The sequence below is a fragment of the Carassius gibelio genome, chromosome A8 (genome assembly GCF_023724105.1).
Source record: "Carassius gibelio isolate Cgi1373 ecotype wild population from Czech Republic chromosome A8, carGib1.2-hapl.c, whole genome shotgun sequence".
Lineage (NCBI taxonomy): Eukaryota > Metazoa > Chordata > Actinopteri > Cypriniformes > Cyprinidae > Carassius > Carassius gibelio.
This window is the reverse complement of record NC_068378.1, coordinates 14,207,033-14,221,671: the sequence shown is the minus strand read 5'-3', so window position 1 is coordinate 14,221,671 and position 14,639 is coordinate 14,207,033. Positions and strand designations below refer to the sequence as shown.

Genomic DNA, 14,639 nt, shown 5'->3' with positions numbered 1-14,639 from the left:
ACAGAGTGTGTGTGATTGTTAGGGGTGTAACGGTACGTGTATTCGTACCGGACCGTTTCGGTACAGGGCTTTCGGTACGATGCACGTGTGTACCGAATGACTGAATGCAATATTTTGTATTTGGAACATAGGTACATTTTCGTGTTTCCAAACGAACATATTAACTTGCGGAAGTCTCCGCATTCAGCGCAAATCCCGCCCTGCAACTGGCTGCGTGGCGTGAGCGTGGCATGGTCTTTACACACCAGAATCATGCCTGACACGGCGATGGCACGCTGCTGCTGTAGGTGACAAAAAGGGAGGCCGCCGACAGACCAGGATCTTGTCTTCACGACAACAATATATATACTTCATGTTGAGCATAAATATTAAGCTTACTGATAAAGGACACCAGTATTGACGGCAAAATAGACTATGTTTGACAGGTGCAATATGCCAGTGTGTCACCGGCCTAAGGTTTTCGAAAGGCATCATGCGAGTGTGAACTTCACTACTACTAGGGAAAAAAAACTATTGTAATTCAATTCAATACCGTGATTTCAAAAGTGATTTCAATGCTCCACATATTAATAGTGGCTTCATGATGCCCAATATTTATATACAGTATAATTACCCAACGATATACTTGCGAGAAAAAACATTGAAATATATTTTTTCCTTCCATCTCGTATTTTTTCTCATATTTTCTGTGCCTTTCCAAATTTGGATTACCTGTTCATGTACAACCCTAATAGATATAGTCACAAAAAAAAAAAACTCAAAACTCAAACTCAAACTTCACCCTTAGCCAAAACCTAGCTTCAGGACACTGGGCTAAAAAAAATTAATCATTCAAACAATGAACCCCCTTTTAGAAGCTAAAATCTCCCTGTCCTTGTTTAACAAGCATCTGAAGGTGATACATTGACTCTTTGACATGGGCTCAATCTCTAGTCTCAGATTATGTTCTCTGTGAGCCGGTCCCTCATAAAACAGGAGAGTACGGACAGATCCATACATGTGCATAATCAAGCAGACTGCACCAGACAGCAAGTCGATGAAATGTCACTTAGTGAAACAGATACATCTGTTCACCCAACATTAGCTTATGTGTACTAAAAAGATCTCGACTTGAGATATGGTGGAGTTAATAGAGGGGATTGGGGAATCAGTCGTGGAGATGGAAATAGTAGGCACAAAGACGTGACGTGAAAGCCGACAAATTTACACAGCCTCTTTGTTATGTCAAACTAAGTTTCCCACAATGCAACATCACCTAAAGATGAAGTGTGTAATTTCTATACCAACAGTGGCACCAAAATATCTGTTTGTCAGAGACAAAACCCTAACATTAACTAACTAACTTTACAGTTACTTTACATTAACTAACTTTACAGTAATACCTCAATCCCTATGGACGTATAGAACTCAATGTATGTTGGCGCAGTGTAAACATGAGTCCTCCCTCCCCCTCTTGTGTCCAGCAGCTGAGAAAACAAACCTGCCATAGATGCACTGCCTCTAGATACCATGCATTTAAAAGGTCTATTATGTTTGACTACAGCTGTCCTAATAAGAAAGGTTACATTGACCTTGCCCTTCTAACACCGAGAATACCCAGCATGTCTCTTTATAGGTAATATGAAACAATTGTCTCTGGGATCTGTTAGTGATTCTAACATCCCAAACAAAGTACTCGTGCATCCTCACCTACCATCTTGCCTAGTTTGAGCCCTTTGCAACTTAACTTTATGTGTTATCATTCACACATTAGTGTTCATTAAACCCAGAGGTCTAATTCATGAAATCAATTACAGTAAGGTTCAATTGGTTAATAATAGTTAACCCTTTAGGTGTTATGAACTAACAATGAACAATACATTTTATAGCAATTATTAATCTTGGTTAAATTTTTACATCCAGTAATACATTTTTTATATTTTAAGTTAACATTAAATTAACATTAATGTATTACAAACAGTGGGATACTGGTAACTAAAACTCATACTATTAAAAACATTTTTCATTCATTAAAATAAAAATGAAATAAAATATAAATATTAGATGGAAAACCTAAAATGAAAAATAGAAATAATGCATTGGCAATAACCTGAAAAAAAAAAAACATCTACGAACACTGAAATTAAAGTAAATTAAAACTATTTAGAAATGATGTCACCACATTAGACTATGAAAAAAAAAAAAAACAGTGTGGGAGGGTGAAAGACAGAGTGAGAAATGAGGAAATCAGGGAAATGTCCACAACCCACACCATAGCCTAGTCACATAAATGACAGCTTTGACGAGGAGAACAAAAGGTCTACTTGTGTGCATACAATTTGTAAATTAGATGACAAAAACAAACATCTGTGGGTGAAACACTGAGAAGAAAAGGAGGGTCACTGCGAAGAAGGGAGCACATGTTCAAAGCCAAGAGAAACATGCCTGTGTCATCGCAGGTGCTCGGCGAACACACAGACACAACAACGTCTACTGTACGGTGACTTATTGGTAAACAACAAGAGGTTCAACAGGGAAGATCAAAGCAAAATAGCTATTGTTAATAAAAGCAACTGGTGAAAGACACTTTGATGATGCCTGTTTGGGAGGGCTTTAAAGCATGACCAGACTTTTGTGTTAATCTGCAAACAGCTCCTGATACCACAACCCAAACTAGAAGATGGCTTTGAAAAACAATTCCTCAACTGGCATATGTTTTGTGCTCTAGACTAAAGGATTTCTGGATTTGACGTCCAGATGTCATCGCAGGGTTACCTCTGAGTGACCCCTCAAAATGGCTGCACATGCCATTTGAGGATCCAGGTTTTTCTTTTTTTCACTAGCTACCATCTCATAGGTCACCTGTTGCACAGACTCGCTCCACATAAGCTCCTTGTTCATATTGAGTTACAATTTAATCAAAATGAGAAATCTGATTAGACCCCTGGAATATGCCATTGTATGAGCTCGCCAAGGGCTGAAAGACCATTTGGTGTTCTTACTCTATATCTGCATGCTTGAGAAGTATGTTTCTCTATGTTTATAACTCAGAGTAAAAGGGAACATATGATGTTTTTCCATGATGTCTTTTTACAAGAAAGGTATAGACTAAAAAATACAAGAGGAAGATGGGGAAAATGAGTTTTACAGACAGATGACATCACAATAACTAAATATAAACCTATAGATGGCCACAATCGGTCATTTCTCCTGTTTATCAGATGATACAGTCTGTATACTGCACATACTTGGTTAGATGTTTCCCCGTGTCAACTGAATTTGCTCCATATGAGTTTGAGCGGATTTGTGAGACAGGAGAGAGGAAAACAAACCTCACAAATAAATGAAATTGTTAGTGAGATAGCATCAGTTCCGGCTAAAAGCCTGCTCGGGGTCATCTCCCCACATGCTGGCATAGCTGTCACCTGGCGAGACTCTGGCTGGATGTGTTATGAAAATGAAATGCTAACGTGTCTGCAGGGCTGGACAGGGGTTTGGAGACTATCTGCACATGCATCTTAACCCCTAAGAAGCTACTCCCCAACACAGCACACAACCTTCCTTTTTTATGTTTTTTTTTGGGTCCAAAGCTCCAGTGATGCGTGAAAGGAACATCGGATACTGAGAAATATCTGGGCTTAGTCTTCCTACAGACCCCCGTGAGCACCGAGGTCTAATCTGAAGGTCGGCAGGGGGCTTTAGAAGCAATGCTACAAACTTAACTCTACATTTTCCAGTAGCATGACAGCAGCTCAGATGTTGTCAAAACAGTAAAAACTAGCAACTTTTGTACAACGATAAAATGTTTACTTATGCAGTATTCTATGGCATAGTATATAAATACTGAGATTAGCATGTTCAAACAGAAAATTAATACAAGAAGCACACTTCAAAGTGTTCAAGAGAGGGTGCGAAAAAGGAGGACAAATGAATAAATAAATAAAAATAAAGCCACAAATTTGAGTCACACATTTGACAAATTTTGCCATTTATTCTAACATGTTCAGCCAAATGCTGATATTCTTTAAAATATTTTCAACATAGTTTGTGTTGCTGCATTTAGTGTACCATTACTAAGCTATTGCCCCGATTCAAATTAATGCCACAATTCTAATTGTTTATTCATTCAAAAACCCTCATTGTTTAATTATAAATTATACAATGGGATGATTGCATACAAAGATATCTCTAGCTTGAGCTCATGAGAATTTGTAATAATTAAATTTGTATGAAATGAGAAAATTGAAAGAAAACATTCAACTCAAATACAACCTAAATCTAACCATAAATGCTCAATCCCTGACCCAACCCCTAAACCTAAGCCTAGATTTCCATACAATCCACGTTGATATCTTCATTTACAAAATGATTCCTTGTCATGAAATTCTGTTGTATTTCACCCTTGAGGACAGTAGCTCCAATGTAATTAGATCTTTTTTGTTAGTAAGTTATAGGACACCTACATTTTCAAGAGAAGCTTAACTGTTGAAGTACTTTAAACTGAGTAGCTTGTATCTTGACAGCTTTCAAAAAGGCTTTCATATCACTGTTATTTTGAATGCATGCAAACATAGCATTTGTTTCTATAGCACTTGTTCAGACAGAAATGTGCGCATACACAAAACTACCAATGAAAAGTAAAGAAATGCATTCAAATCAATTTCAAATTGTTTCACATGCATGAAAACTGACTACAGACGACGCAGCATCAGAAGAGTGTGGCAGTGGCTCTTTAAGAAGATTAAAGACTCCTGACAAGCAGCATGGGATGAGTCATCCTTACACATGGAGACTAATACATGGCAGAGTGTCACACCAGGCGGCTGCTAACAGACCTGCTCTAAACATCTCCACCTGCTTTAACACTCCGATTCAGTTTTAAATTCAGCTCAGTTTTGCATCCACACACACATCAAGTAGAACAACCTCACAGATAGGCTGTGAGTGATCTCTAGACATTCTTTACCCATCTTAAATTGACCAAATAAGCAAAATTGAAAGGTCAAGGTCACATGACTCACCAGCAATGACTCATATTTGCTTTTTCATACATTTGACACTTACTAGTCACTCTTTCTAGACATCTCACACTTGGAAACAGCTCTTCAAAGTAACAAAATCTTCCATTGCACTGACATTTCTCTCTTTACATCACCTCTAATGAAATGAGAGGTCAAAAACACTACTCCTACATGCTGAAGATTGTCTTACTTTTCTATTTTCTGGTCTCAGTCTAGGGTTTCAGGTTATAATAGGCTGCAGGGATTACAACAACAATGCAAAGGCAGGTGAATGTACAATAACACACCTATGGACCAGGTACAGCTGTTGGATTCAGTGCTTGCTAGTACAATAAGAAGCAACAAATGCAAGCGACCAACACACAATAAATTAATTTGGATGCAAATCTCTCTATGGAAATCTGTGCTAACATATGGACATCTTTTAATTTGAGTGCCATATTGCTGAACAGACCCCCACAGAGAATGAAACAAACACAATAGAAGGTTGTAGTGCAATAGTAAGTGCACTTTAATGTGCTATCGTCATTCTTCCTTTGTGCCCAGCAGCGATGATTACAGCGAGCCATCCAACACGCAGTCCACTGATTGTGCCAGTCAGGCGGGCAGCTATTTCTGCCCGCTATTCCTGTCTGTACCATTACTACACACTCTCTGGCCCCTCTCAATTCAGACCCAAATATAGCGCCATCAAATGGATCTGATAAGGACTCATTTTCCTGGCTCACTGCCAGCAAGCCACAAAATCACTGAAGCCATTTCACAATGGCATCAGTCCAATGGCATTTTAAATTGTTTTGGGGGTCTGTTTATTTTTGATGTTTGGTACAAAATTTTGGTAGTGTGTGAAGTCTGAGAAATACAGATGTTTATCTTTGCTGTGCATAGATAATATGGACTTCAGATTTAAGATTACGAGTTAAGCAAGCATAATAGACATGAGCGGATTAATATCAGTATGAGGGTATGAGGGATATTTAATGCATTAAATAGCAATTTCTATATCAGAGTGATTTTCTGAGCCCTTTTTCTCACTCTGGATATATACAGTTCTTGAAGGGAGGGCAGGGGAGCACCAATAATCCTTTCAGCAGTATGAATCATCCTCTGTAGTCTTCTGATATCTGATTTTGTAGCTGAATCAAACCAGACAGTTATTGAAGTGCACAGGACAGACTCGCTGACAGCTGAGCAGAACTGTGTGAGCAGCTCCTGTGGCAGGTTGAACTTAGTTAAGTTCGCCAGGTCATTAATGAAGCAGATTTTTTTTGTTTTAATCAAATTAAGTTAAGTAGTTCATAAGTCAAACCAGTCCATTTGAGTGACTCTAAACTACATACTTGTCAAAAGCTTCAGAGAAAAATGCAGTCTGGAGATTTATAGCGTTCATAACCCAAAGTCCTGTTATGATTTTCTCCTTTGGCGGAAGCACTTTGGCTAAAACAGTCCAAATTGATCTGTACGCCTAACGACAAATAAACCCCTTTAAAAGTCTCTGTTATTAGATTCATGTGTGTCTCCCTCAATAATGTCTGTGCCTGTGAACCCAACAGCATTAAAGAGTCTGCCGTGTATGCTGTGGGCTTTAGTCTGCTCTGTAAACCTTCACAGAGTGAAAGAGAGAGAATAGAGGGGGGAACTCAATGAGGCTCACAGCACCATAATAGTGGTCTGTGAGAGCCGCCATCTACCTCGCTTATTACCAAAATGCAGCTTTTTCTCCTACCAGACAGATGTTGGAGTGCGACGCTTACGACCAGTGAGAAATGAGATGAAGTGATGCCCGAGTCACTTCACTACGTTTTTATTTGTGATCGTTGATTTCATTTCCCATCAAATGAGGCCCGTGGAACATGACGCAGAACATGCACGGAGTCGTTTAACACAGGCCTCGTTTGAGCCTTATATGCTAACTCCCATTTAAGAAGGTGCATTTATTTGCAAATTGGTATTTAACATAAATCCAATTGGAGCTTGAATGTCACAATGTGGAAATAGTGAGGGGCAACCATATGTGATCAGTTAAAGCGATGTGGGTCTGTGTATTTCCTAACTGATGCCTTTTCCATGTGCGCTGGAAAGACAAACACAGATGGTATTTAATGACACTGATGAGATGTTGCTAGCTATTTTTCGGTGAGAAAACCACTCACGTTAAAAGCTTCAAGCCCTATTCCTCAGAGAAAAGTTCAGCTTAGGCTTTTGAGAGAATAGTGAGTGTTCGCTGATTAAAATAATCTGAATCACATAATATATTGATATTTGTGTCCCTTATGTTGAAGAAACTGTTGAAACTGTTTCCACCGGACACAAAAATCTCAGCTCAAGCAACCAGTATCATCATTCCTCCCAAGGGCCATCATTGGGACACAAGAGTCCACTAAATATTCTGACTATTGATTACTTTTTTTATTTTCTCATTTAACACAAAAGAAGATAATTTGAAGAATGTTTTTGTACAGTGGAAGTTGATGGGGTCCAAAACACACTGGGAAAGAATGTGAGCCATCCAGATTTGGAACAATATGAGTTATTAATGATGTTTTATTAAGATTTTTAGGTAAACTATCCATTTTAGCTTATGCTAAACACCACATTAAGACCCAGAGGTCTTCAGGCACATACTAAAGTGCTTCTTTGCTGGATGGAGATAAATAAAAACAGAGACCGCAGAGTTCTGCTTTCATGCACCAGGAGTGGCAGAGCCTTTTATATACATACTGTTTGTATAATGCTCTGGCTTTTAAAGGCCCTGGGTCTACATTAAAACTCTCTACACTATTCTCTAGCGAGCGAGTGCACCCATTTACCATATCAAATAAAAACCATCAGCTATGAGGTTTTCTGATTATGTTAGGCTTGCATAGGAAGTTAGACGCAAGAGCTCTTTTGAGAGCATGGCTTATTGCATCCTCATATAGTACAAAGAATAATGTGGAAATTCTCAGCCATGCAATTCAGAATAAAAATTCAGACACGTGTGCACAGGCTAATGCTAACACACACACATAACGTGGAATTCAGCCTCAACAACAGGAAAAATGTGGATGAACTTCCAGTATGGACCTTTCTGCCAATGGTTTTCAACAGGTACTGTAGACTGCCTCTAAAGAGCACCTTTGTACATTGCTGGCCATTACATTTTTTTTCCAAGCAACACGTTTATTGATAACGTCTTCTATAATATACTGAAATTAAATTATTAATTTTGAACAAATTCAATTTAACACTAAAAAGCATGTATCAAACCAGGCCATGCACACTTCAAACACACCAGCACATGTGCAATGGTTAGGCTTTCATAACACAAGGAAGACATCCAGTTGGCGATACTGGTTACAGCTTTGAGTTGATCTGCATCTGACTTTGAAGTTTAAATACAACTTCAAACTTGAAATAACTTTTCTGGTTAAATGATTGCATGTTGTATAAATTCCTCTGAAGTGAGGAATGCAAAGTTTAGTGTGTGTGTGTGTGTGTGTGTGTGTGTGTGTGTGTGTAATAAAAAGCACATGACTTCATGGTTTATTCTCCACAGCCTCTGCCCTTCACTTGCTCCTCCGCAATTGGACATGGACCCTGGATCATTCCCACACATGCAGACAAGACACACATCTCTCTCTTCTCACCCATGTCCACACACACTCCTACATGACATAAAAACAAATTTGCAGTAAAAAGTTAAAACGGTTGTAGAAATCGTACAGAATTTACTTGAGTTTGGACATTAAACATTAAAAATGTAAAAAACTACTTCATTCAAGATACATTATATATTAATGTATGACATTTAATTCAAGATATATTATACAAATGTTATGGCTATGATAAATGTATAAATTCAATATTTTACTGAAAAACTGAATAAAACTGATTCAAAAATTAAATTTATTATTTTGAGAGAATATGTATTTATTTTCACACATTCAAAATTTTGGAATCAACGCATAATAATAATAATAATAATAATAATAATAATAATAATAATAATAATAATAATAATAATAATAATAATAATTGACCAAGATAAGAAATACATTTTATTTAAGACATCCAAAATAAATGGATCTTGTTTTAATAGTATTTTAATATTAAAATCAAACTATACTTATTAAGAAAATATGATATGATACGATGTATTTGCATGTGTCTGTATGTGAGGCACTATCCTGCCAATATCAGCAGTAGCTCCTTTATATTCCTGTATTTTCCCTCATGTGCAGTTAGCTCGTGAGAGGAATGAGTCAGAAGTAATAGAGGAGACCTCCCCACCTCTTCCCTTTAAGGAGGGGCAGCGAGTGAAAAGGTCAGTCTTGTTTTGCTTTTGTTTATGGATCTTTCCGTTTGTTGTTTGTCATGGATCTCGCTGAACTGAGCTTGTCTCTAATAACAGTACAAAAAAGATTCCAGCCCTGGCAGTCACACGTAACCGCACATTTTTGGATTGACTTGTGCACTGTCTGATGCCAAAATATTCACTAAATGCAGACAACCCCCCCCCCCCCCCCCCCATCCCAAACACATACACACAACTGCAGACATTAGAACTGCAGTCTGTCATTTTGTGCACTCGGGTATTTAGAGAGGATCTGGATTGAGGGGCCTACTTCCTTTACCTCTTCCTCCATATCCATAAATCAGCTTTGGGTTCAGGATGCCGTGAACAGAAAAAAACTTCAGGGAAAGAGTGAGTTTGAGACCTTGAGGAACAGAAGGAAGCAGGTCATGGCAATCAAGCACTCTGTAGGACATCTCTATGCACGGTAGAAAAAGATAAACCTGTAAAGTGCCATAAATTACCGCAAAAATATTGAACAGGCCACAGGAACAACCATTTGGCTATGTGGAGTAACAGCAATGTCAGCACACAACAAGAATTTGGATTAGGCTCAAAAACATTGTCCCGCAAGGAACCGCTTTCATCTACATTCCAGCGAACATTCAAAAGAGTACATGACCGTATAAAACAAATGCCGAAAAAGGAATTGAAGAAATAACCAATGAAGAATAGATTAGGAGTTCAGTGTATCTGTGTGTCACTATGGTTTCAGGCTCTGCGGTCTAAGGGAAGGATTATGCTATTCATGAATGTGACCTTATTTTCAGACAACCCAGCATTCCTTTCTTTGACACTGAATATACAAAGAAAGATTTCACAAGAGCCAAACCTCAGAGCATTGAGGAACTTCATATAGCATCTAGCCATTTAGAGTACCTTTTCCCAAAATCGAAAGTACAGTATGGCCTAAACTGGCAGCAGTATGGCCTAAAGGGCTTAGCCCATATAATGAGGGGTTGTGGTGCGGTGGTTAAATGAGAGTGATTCAAATTTGAGTCTGGCTCGCATTTAATTTTACTGATCATTTCCTTACTACCCCTAAAAATAAAAGTGGTCAAATGGTCAAAAAAATACATAAAAACTGGGCTGGTAACTGAAAGATCATGGTTTGAGCCATGAATATAGCAATTGTGCCAATTTTGAGAGACTTAATTCCAGAGGAACTGTTCCCGTAGTACATTCCTGTAGCCCAATTGAACAGACACTACCAATGCCACTCTTACAGGTACAATTCCCAGGAAAGCGCATAAACTATCATTCAGTTTTTAGGGGCAGTAAATAAAATGTATAATGCTTTGTGTGTGTGTGTGTGTGTGTGTGTGTGTGTGTGTGTGAGAAAGAAATTTATACTTTTAGTCAGAAAGAACACATTGCATTGATCAAAATTGTCAGTAAACACTTTACACATAGTAACATACCACGGCCTGTCATGTGATTTGATAGAAAGGCTGCATGTGCTGCTGAAAGAGACAACTGGCACTGTTTAATGTGTTTGAGATGTGCTATCTTCCTGAATGCATAATTTACATTTCACAGGTATATTCTCCATTTGTAAATGTTAGAAAGCCATGGAAATATTTCCATTTTTCTGTCAGAAGTGCATGAGCCTTGTGGGATTCTCGGCTAAACTTCACTTCAGTGAACGAGAGCCGCCGCTCGCATGCACACCAAACACACAGAGCTCAATTAAATAGGAGCGCAATAATTCTGACTAAAAAAATATACATTTTGCTGAAATATTTGTAGTTGGAAAATAAATGTGACCTGGATAATCAATCAACCATGTCTTAATTAGATTCAGGAGCACATAAGCTATATTATCAACACTGCCCTGTGCCTGTATAAAATACCTTAAGCTTAAATTGCTACATTATATTTCTCATCAGCGAAAGTAACACCATGGCGCAGGTAGACTACTTCACACAAGCATCTCTTTCTTGCTCAACAGTTAAATTAATTAAATGCTATAATTCATATAAATGTAATCTTACTGCACTACTTAATATATTTGTCTGCTCTATCTTATTTAAAACGAATATAATGCTACATCTTACAAGATGTAACTGACAAAAATAACTGTCATTTTTATCGTTCCGGTCAAATATTGCAGCGCAAATATTATTAATATCTTTAATATGTGAATGCTGGAAATAACTTCTTCGTTTTCGCCTCCATTCATGTCGTTTATTGCACAGCTAGCCGCTGATTATCCCTTACATTTAATATAATATAATATTATAAATGTACTTTTTGGATCTGGTCTACTAAAGTAGTGACTTTCAAACAGGACACCTGTTGCTCAATGCCAATATTTCACCATGTATAATGTTTAGCAACCAAGTGGGAGGCTAGATAATGTATGAGACCGTACTAGAGGTCGGTCCCTCTGTCTCTGTGATTAGCTGGTGTAGACAGGCTCTCTCATTAGCTTGGCTTTGGATGAAAATGGAGCAAAATGAAGCTCATTATCACAAAGCGTAACTAATATAGCACAGCAACTCCCTAAACACGCACACACACACAAACACACACACACACACACACACACACAAGCTCAAATAGGAGGCAATAAAACTTCATTCTTTTCCGCTCCAAAACCTTCATTTCACATTAAAGTGACCCTGATCTCAGTCTGAGGTTAGTGGGGGGTGTCTGGACCTGAACTGTGCCAATTACCTATGATGTAATTACCAATGAGAGAGCGTTCGTTGCACTGCCTGTAGGGCCCACATGCTCTCCTCTCGCCCCTCAGTCGCTTTAAGGGCACAACCTGAGCTTGATTTATGGGTGAGCTGAGGATGGGGTGCCTGCTTTTGAAGTCCATGAATGTGCAATATAAAATACACCTGGAAAGAGCCAGGGGCTCCTACCGCCTTACATGAGCAGGGGGTGGGGAGGTGTACGAGTGGAAGGGGGCATGAGGAGAGGAGGGGTCACCAGTGTTTCCTTTCAGGTTGGCTTTTATGGCACTACTTCAAACAATCGCTGACTCTCTCTCTTTCTCCCTCTGTCCCCGCCCTGGTCGTTGTACACAGCCAACTGGACTGTAATTGGTCTTTCTTCTCTTTCATGGGCCTGTCTCTCTCTATATACACCTCCCATCACTGTTCTCTGAAGTTACATGTAACAAATCTGTCAATTCGCCAGGTGCCAGAAAGACTGAGCTTCAGAGAGCTTCATACTCGTTCAGAGAGGTGTGGTCTGGGAAGGTTTCACAGCTAACCGCTGTAAAAAACATGTTCAAAAATATTTTTTTTATATGATAAATACAAATGGGGGAAGTCGTGGCCTATTGGTTAGAGAGTTTGACTAATAACCCTGAGGTTGTGGGTTCGAGTCTCGGGCCGGCAATACCACGGCTTAGGTGCCCTTGAGCAAGGCACCAAACCCCCAACCGCAGCATAAATGGCTGCCCACTGCTCCGGGTGTGTGTTCACGGTGTGTGTGTGTGTGCGTTCACTGCTGTGTGTGTGCACTTTGGATGGGTTAAATGAAGAGCACAAATTCTGAATATGGGTCACCATACTTGGCTGTATATCACATCACTTTTTATTTTTAAATCAGTGAGCGCATACTTCACTTCACTTGCAAGTGGCACAAAAATAGAGAAATCATTCCATCCTTCGTAAGTAATAGGGTCCAAAAAGAACAAAAGAACTTGTTTATTTAAACAAGAAAAAGTCTTACAGTTAGGATTTATAACCATTTTAAGTAAAAGTGAATATAATTGTTTTAATTGCATGTAATTTATGTTGGAATTATTACAAATCCTAACTTCTAGCTTTAAAATGATTATATATGATTATATTATATTATTTAAATTTGTAAAAAAATTTGTAGAATTTTGTATCATTTATAAAAGTAGTTATGACTTAAAATGAAGAACATTATATAGTTTTTATCCTAACTTTTGTTAAATTATCCAAAATACTTACAATATCTAGAATTCAAGAAATTTTATATTAGACTTTCATTTCTTTTTCTTTCATTTTTAATAATATAATTTAAATCTAAGAAAGAATTTTGAATAACTTAAAACAAAGAAAAGTTCAGACATAAAAAAGAACATTTATATGTAGCATTATTCGTCAGAACTTTGTTTCTAATTTTTTTTTTGTGATATTAATCCTAAAATAATATAATATACTATGTTTTAACTAAAAACAAATATAATATGCCATGGTCTGTCGGAATACTCAATCACTATACCTTGGTACACCACGATACTTTCAGTAAGGGTTAACAGCTTCAGATGGTAGCAGCTGTAAAACGTGACACTTAAGAATGTCCTTTCACAAAGACATATTCAGACAGAATAGCCTCTTAGCTCCAGTCACTGACACAAATATACACACCTACCACAAAAACATGATCTTGAGGCAGACATTACATCAGTGCAGAAACTTGAAGATGACATAACTGAAATCACACTAGATGAAACACGCAAGACACACACACACAGAGGAGTTTATGAACCTAATTCTGCCATCTGATTTGTGAACATACTTTAATAGAGGCTCGACCGCACTGTTTGGTGCACAGCCAGTCGGCGTGCAGATTCCACATGTGCATGGGTTTCAGCGAGACAAACTGTTTGACAATTTGGGTGAAGACTTACAGAGGAATCTGTATACACGTATGCACAACTTAGAAGTTTCGATAAACACAGAGAGAAAAAGAATACACAAAAACATCATGCTCATGCACACGCATAAACTCATGCAGAGTGAGCAACAGGTATCTTCCCTGGCAGCTAAACCTAAAAGGAGTGACTCACGGCCATCACATTGCTATTTCAGATTGTGCCTTGATTTTTTTCTGTTGTTGGCTGGCCAAGAGGCAGACACATGAGATGGGTGTATGTGTGAGCCCTTTTCCAGCATTCAATATCCTGCAGTACATCATCAGCGTACGAAAATCTGATAGCCCTGCTTCACAACAAAACTATGTTCAATCTTGAGCGATTCTTAAACAGCAACTTGAGAGGAACAGAAGTCGGATGACTTCGTTAGGCATGATTAAGCAAAACTACGGACGTTTCCTAATCTGGAGTGACCGAACTGAAGTGGAAATTATTAGGAAGAGATGTAGGGAAGGCATACGGGTGGGATGAGATCTATTTAAAGCCTGCTTGGCGGGGTCTTACCTCTTTGAAGTTAACCTTGGGCCCTGCTCTTTTCCGCTTGCTGCCCTTTCCACCAGAGCCACTGAAGTGAATCCATTTTGCAACCTGCGGAAGAGGAGGCAGAGGAGGGCGGGAGAGAAAGAGAGAGAGAGAGAGAAGGTGTGAGAGACGAAGA

General features: G+C 38.5%; 1 pseudogene; it reads right to left on the bottom strand.

Moving 5' to 3' along the window:
- The window catches only part of LOC128018131 (aminopeptidase O-like), a 64,252-nt pseudogene that overhangs the window by 20,486 nt on the left and 29,127 nt on the right, over nucleotides 1-14,639 (bottom strand).